This window comes from Meleagris gallopavo, chromosome 27, assembly GCF_905368555.1.
Source record: "Meleagris gallopavo chromosome 27, MGAL_WU_HG_1.1, whole genome shotgun sequence".
NCBI classification, from domain to species: Eukaryota; Metazoa; Chordata; class Aves; order Galliformes; family Phasianidae; genus Meleagris; species Meleagris gallopavo.
The window spans coordinates 1549248-1555907 of NC_139430.1; positions in this window are offsets into that span (position 1 = coordinate 1549248).

Consider the following 6660-nt stretch of genomic DNA (forward strand, 5'->3'; position numbering starts at 1 on the left):
AGCTGTTACTTTGGAAGGCACTGGGCTCCAGATATGCATATTAGAAATATTGTGAAAGCAGGTCTCTCTCGCTCTTTCTCATTTGGCATAAATCTATTCCTTATGCCACTTAGAACCTGATGATTTATTTTTGTAGGCTGCCATGGGAGTGTTACAGGGAGGGAATAGGAACTTGCTTGGGAGGATCTACCTTTTACACACTACCTTCGCAAAATAAGATCTTTTAGTTCATTTGCATGTTTTACTGACTCAAGTTTTGGGAACTAAATATTGCCTTGAAGACTTGCAGGGCTGACTCATGTGCAAAGATTAGATCTTGATGAAGGATATGGCATTGTGAGCACAATGTGTGATGAAACATTCCTTACTGTTCTGAAAATGCTGCTTGCTCGTAATGCAATAATTGCTGATACTTGTCAATCTCATATTACCTTTGGTATTGTGTTTTATCAAAGCAGTTTTAAAGAATAACCATAATCACAGGTAGCGAAGGGCATTATGTAGGGGCAAGTAACTCTCAAAAGTAGCAACATGAAGATGAAGGCTTCTGAACTCTCCCCATGGAGTTTTGTGTCACACATGAATTCAGGGGGCCCAGACTTTCCAGGGATTTTATTCAATAAACTGTTCTGAAAGTTTACCACATTCTGAGCAGGTCTTCCTCACTTGTAAACGTGAACAAAAAAGTCTTCCCAAACACGTTTCTTTCCTTCCTTGTCTAGCTGTTTTTCCCTGCTAGCATGGCCAAATCTCTCTTCTGCTTCATTTATATCAGCAACTAAACACCAGAACTCAGCTGTCGTGTTTGGGAAATACTATCATTTCTGTCAGATGTGTCAAAAGATAGCAACAGCTGAGTCTGATCCAAGCTTCTCCATGGAAGTGTCATTTAGCTTTAAGGCAGCAAATACAATTTTCTGTGAAAAACAACATAATCATAACCCACATTCAATAAAACATCAGCAACAGCATAAAATGGTGAAAAGCAAAGCAGCAGGGAAAGTGACACTTGGAGTTCTCTACCAGGGTAAACAGAAAAAGATGGCAAAGCAAGGGGCTGGCACAGGCTTTCATCAGGTTTATTTTTACAAAGAGGCAACCATGAAGCTCTGCAGAGGCTGTGGTGTAGCAGCAGCTCTCCTGGTGCAGTTGGCATCAAGGACTCTAGACATGCAGCCAGGCCGCTTTTATGGCTGGTTCACCATGACCCTGGCCTAAGGTGTGCACTGGAGCATGCCCCTTGGCTTTCAGACAGGTTTTGCACCACCATTTGCAGTTAAATTTGCACCTCAGCTTGCCTGCAGCACATTCTGAGAATTCTCCATAGGCCCAAGAGGAGCAGGCTGGCGCCACAGGAGGGCAGCAGCTTCAGTGTGCAGACAGCCTGCACTTCTGCTGCAGCCTGCAATTATGGGTGGGCCTCCATTCCACTGGGGCCTGCACTTCTACTGGGGCCTTCACTTTGGAGTGGGCCTACACTTCTTGGTGGGCCTGCACTTCCACTGGGCCCTGAACTTCCAACAGGGCCTGCATTTCTTGGTGGGCCTGCATTTCTGCTGGGGCCTGAACTTCCACCGGGACCTGCACTTCTGGCTGGATCTTCACATCCACCAGGGCCTGCACTTCTGGCTGGACTTTCACTTCCACTGCGGTCTGCACTTCTTGGTGGACCTGCACTTCTGCTGCGGCCTGCACTTCCGGCTGGGTCTGCACTTCCAAGCAGCCCCACTGTCCCAGCAGCTCCCCCATGGTGGAATATCCTGCTACAAGGACGGCCCCACCTGGCAGGGAAGGGCAGTGCAGAGGAAGATGTTTCTGCTGGTGCCCAGAACCTCTGCTTTAATACTTTTGGTGTTTTGTCATGTCAACTGCTTTATTATTAAAAAGTAGCGCCTTCTAAAATGTAGGCACCTGGAAGATGATCTTGTATACCTGGAATTGCTCAGCTAAGGGGTCCCAGCATGCCTCTCTTTTGAAATCAAGATGATTGGAAGCAGCTGTCTGTCTTGATTGTTAAAAGCTATCATCATAAAACAAAAGAAAGCAACTTGATCTTGGAAATTGTCCATTTACTGAAATAAAATATCCTGAGTAAACACGGAGGTAAATGTATGTGAAATCATGACCTTTTTTTCTTTCTAGATCAGAGTTATTACAGAGTCTTGGGGAATGTAACCCAAGTAATATACTATTAACATTGTATTAACATACCATGTTACATGTGTAATACCTTGGAAGGTGCCAGTGAGGCACCCAGGCGGCCCTTTGTTCTGCGGAAATCTTGGGATGTTTCTGAGTGGATATAATTGCCAGAATGACGTAGTATTTCCTAGGCACAAAGAGACTGTGCTTTAAATAAGCCAGCACACATTTAGAGAAGAAGGAAATCAAAATAATCTTTAGAATAAAAACAGCATGTGAAGTTGCTTGGCATGAACAGGACACAGCTGACTTCCCAAGTAGCGTCTGCCTGGAGGGACTCACTGCTGGCACCAGCTGGGCAGACATAGAAGTAATGAACTGGTGCTTCAAGTCTCCAGGTGACTGCTAATATTCATGAGTGAAGGTGGGTTGTTTTTTTTTTTTTTTTTTTGGTTGTTTGTTTGTTTTTCTCAAAAGCAGGCTGGAAAGGTTTTAATGCAGAAATATGAAGAACTGCAACCTGTCAGAAGACTTCCACATAGGACTGGATACACATTAGAATATAAAATTTTAGAAAATACACATTTTGCTATAATCTCGAGGCATATACCTTAGAAAATCCATGTTTCCCTATGACTAAAACTTGCTCTCACTGATTTCCGGGCTGCAGACTAGACTGAACAGAAGATATTCCATTTTTTCACAGCAGAACCAAACCCTTAGTTTCCCCTGGGCATCAAGTTGTGACTGGTCTGGGAAAAGGGTCAAGGACAGCTTCTGTTCCTCTATATAATATAGTATCTCCAGAAAAGCATTGCGAATGAGTAGCAGAGGAAAAAGGAGATTCAGAGGGCCAATGGTTTGATGCAGCAGCCTTTTAATGTGAATGCAGAGTGGAGTAAACATTTGCAGAAAGAATAATGAAGTCTAGAAAAGCGTAAATTTCTAGAAACAAGGAAAGCTAGAACCAGTTACCCATTCCAGTGTGGTGCATTTCATCAAGATGTTCTTTTTCCTCATTTTTGCTGAGTGAGACATTCAAATCTCTAGGTTTGTTTTTTTGTTTGTTTAAATCACAAAGTCAAACTGTGTAGAGGAAGTTAAAAGCACAGATGTAAGGTGCAAAGCCACAAGAATAAAGAAAGCATTAATCTAAGCTAAAGCACTATATGGGAATTAGAAGCAAGGTCCTGATTTTGGGGTGCTTCCCTCTGTAGTTGGAAGAACCTTGAAAGCCATGCCTGTAAATGACGATCCATATCCGTTCACTCCTTTGCTTGCTGTTTTCCTGTGATTATTTTCTGGGGTATGCTGATTAGAGATTCTTGCAGAAGCCTCTCTGGCAAGGATGCTTCCACTGGGTGGAATAAGTGTAGGAGCGCTCTGGCACACACTGAGGCACGCACTGAGGCTCACACTGGGGCACACACTGGGGCACGCATGGAGGTGGACACGGAGGTGGACATGGAGGTGGACACGGGGGTGGACACGGTGCCACACACGGGACCTCACACTTTGTCACAAGCTTTGTAGCACAGGGCTCAGCACAGGGCAGTGCACACTCAACCCCCTTCTGCGCTGAGCCAATGGCTACACCTGACTCCAGTGCGCTGGCCAGCTCGGCTGACTCCGTAGAGCCCACGATGGTCTCTTGTGGATAGGTAGTGAGGATGGGCCCTGGGATGGTGACGACCACAGGTGGTGGGAAGATGATGACACGGGAGTCAGGGCAGGAGATGACGGAGGGCTCAGTGCAGGCAGCAGCACAGGGCTCGGGGCCTTTCACATTGCCTACAGCAGCGCATGGCTCTGTGCACAGGGTTTTCTCACAAGACATTGTTTAGCTGTGCTGTAGACCTGCAAGAGAGGAGCAAATATCACCTCAAAGAGCCAACAGGGCAAGGTCAATGCTGAAGCTAAGCAAATGTTAACCCTGAAGAGACACCATGGATTCTATGTCCTTTCACTTTTAAACTAAATCAAAGAATAGAGAAATAATTTGGAAAACATAAAACTATATTTTGAGCTGTCATTTCAAGCTTATGCAAATGCCTAATCAAAGGGCCAAATAAAGGAGGTAGGCAATCTGTTGTTTGAGATTGAATGGAGTACTCTGTTTTTAGCCAAAACGATTACCTATTTATTTTTTTTTCTCTAGCTGAGCAGTATATTAGAAAAGCCTAGGTGGGGTTCAATTTGACTCAAGCTATTTTTCTTGAATTTTTGTTTTTTGTTTTAGACACAATGCCAAAATAGACATTATTCACCTAAGCTTCTCCTGGTCCTTAAACGCTAATCCAGACATCTTTCGGCTCCCACCCTTTCAAGCTGCTTCATTTTATCAGTCCGGTGCTCTTCAACTGACCTGCAACTCCCTCAGCAGAATCAAATCCATGGGAAATGAATGCCTAAGAAATCAAACCCAAATCCATACATACAGTACAAAGCATATATATAGATTAATATATGCTTTCATAACCTGTTGAATGTTTTGCATAAGAGCATTTTTTTTGCATAAATAGTAGAAAAACACCCAAAGCAACTCCTGGAGAAATGTACACCTTAAGTAGACATTCACTTTGTTGCCATTTCTTCTGCAGAGCTGCATTTAGCAGTGCCAAAATATTGTCCTGGGTTATTCGGGACAAGTGCCCAAGAGGGTCTCAGGTGCATCATTCCCAAATTCAGACCAAGAGCTCTGCAGGGCCACATCCACAGACACGCGGTGTCCTGAGGGCTGCCTCTGCTCTGAGGGGGGACTACAGCCATCTCACCATCTCACTGTTTGTATTGCCTATCTCAATATTCACCCATTTTGTCTCTGCCCAAGGTAAGATAAAAATCAGTAGCCATGAGGTCTGAAAAACGCTGCCAAATGTGTACTGCTTGCTAAAATAAACTAAGGCTCCCTAAAGGCCTTATGCATTAAATCTCTATATAACAAAAGTAGATGCCTTTAATTTTATCCAGATTTCAAATGTATTTTAAAGCCTCAGTCCATTGCCGTCTTCAAATGAATAATAAGCAAATGAATTTCTTATGAAAATAAATTCCTGACGATTATACAAAATTGCAAAATATTAATCCAAAATTCAACCCCAGAATTAACCCAGATATTTCAATAAATGCTGATCTTCTGGTTTTTTTTTTTTTGTTTGCTTTTGCTTTTGTTTTCTTTTTAGAAAGAAGAAATTATATCAGAATCCAACTTACTCTGTTCACCGAGGAGAAGTCACGAGAACCTGCTGAAAGGTGTCTGAATCATGGGTGGTTTTATATACCGTCCTGGACCACCAGGCTGATGCAAGAAAATAACGTCATATTCGTGCATTAGGTTCCATTACTCCCCAAACAAAATTTGACGTGTAATTACAGTAATTGTTTTGCTTGCTGTTTGTGTTGATTACCCTATTCTAACCAGCATGTGACTCCAACAGTCCCATCCCCAGATTCCTTTCATTTCAGGATTTTAAGCATCAAACCCCTTCTTGAAGCCCTGAGAACATGAAGGCAGCCTATAGCAGTAAACTCTGGCTTGCACACAACCCCAGCCATGCTGCAGCAACTCAGAGCCTCTGTGGGACTCCATTCCTTAGAAAACGGGTTTGTTTTCCTTCCCTAAGCATCTTGACCTCCAAGAATGCATAAGAGCCTAACCTAATATTAGCACTAAGTGTGCTTGCTAGTATGAAGCTAGTTAGGGCATGTTTACAGAAACTATAGTCACTGTATGAGTGTAGTGTCCAGGATTGCCTTGGAGAGACACTCCTGGGGCTGAGCATTGCCTGTGGTCGCTCCTCACTTCATGTCAGAGTCTCTTCCGAGCAGGGATGCATTACTGTGCAAAGGCTTGGTGTGGCGGCAGCTTCAGCCAAACCCAGGAAGAAACATGAAGGGAGAAAGCTCTCTTTGGTGACAGCAGGATCTAGGAACTGCTCAGTCTGGTTTGGATTAAATCACTGTCCCTCCAGTCACTTCTCCAGTGGTTATGGTCACAGTTGCATCAGAAAAATTCCTAAATATGGAGATCGGAGTGTGCCTGACCCAGATAAGGGAGCAGAGCTCTGGCAAAGCAAGCAAGGCTGGAACATCCCCATTTACCATGCAGGCAAGCCAGAGAAAAGAGCACCACTGTTTTATTTAAGATCGCTCAGGAAGGCTTTGGTGATTCAGAGTTACCACTCTGTGCCCAGTTTGACCTGCTGTGATGAACAGCATCTCCCTGTGTTTGAGGCACAGATCCAGCCCCCTCTGATGACATAATACTATTTAATTTTGTAAATATGCCCTGTTTTAGAAAGGTGAATATTTGGCCAACATATTTTAAATAGTATGATTAGGCTAACAAATGCAGAGCTGGCTTTTAATCAAAAACAAAACAAAACAAAACAAAGAGATCCAAATTCCCAAGGTGCTTATCATTGCTTGAATCAGAGAATCACATGGGTGGCCCTGGCATATATATTTTAAAGTGACGCTATGATTCAATACTGTGGAGTTTTATACTGGCAGCCTGTT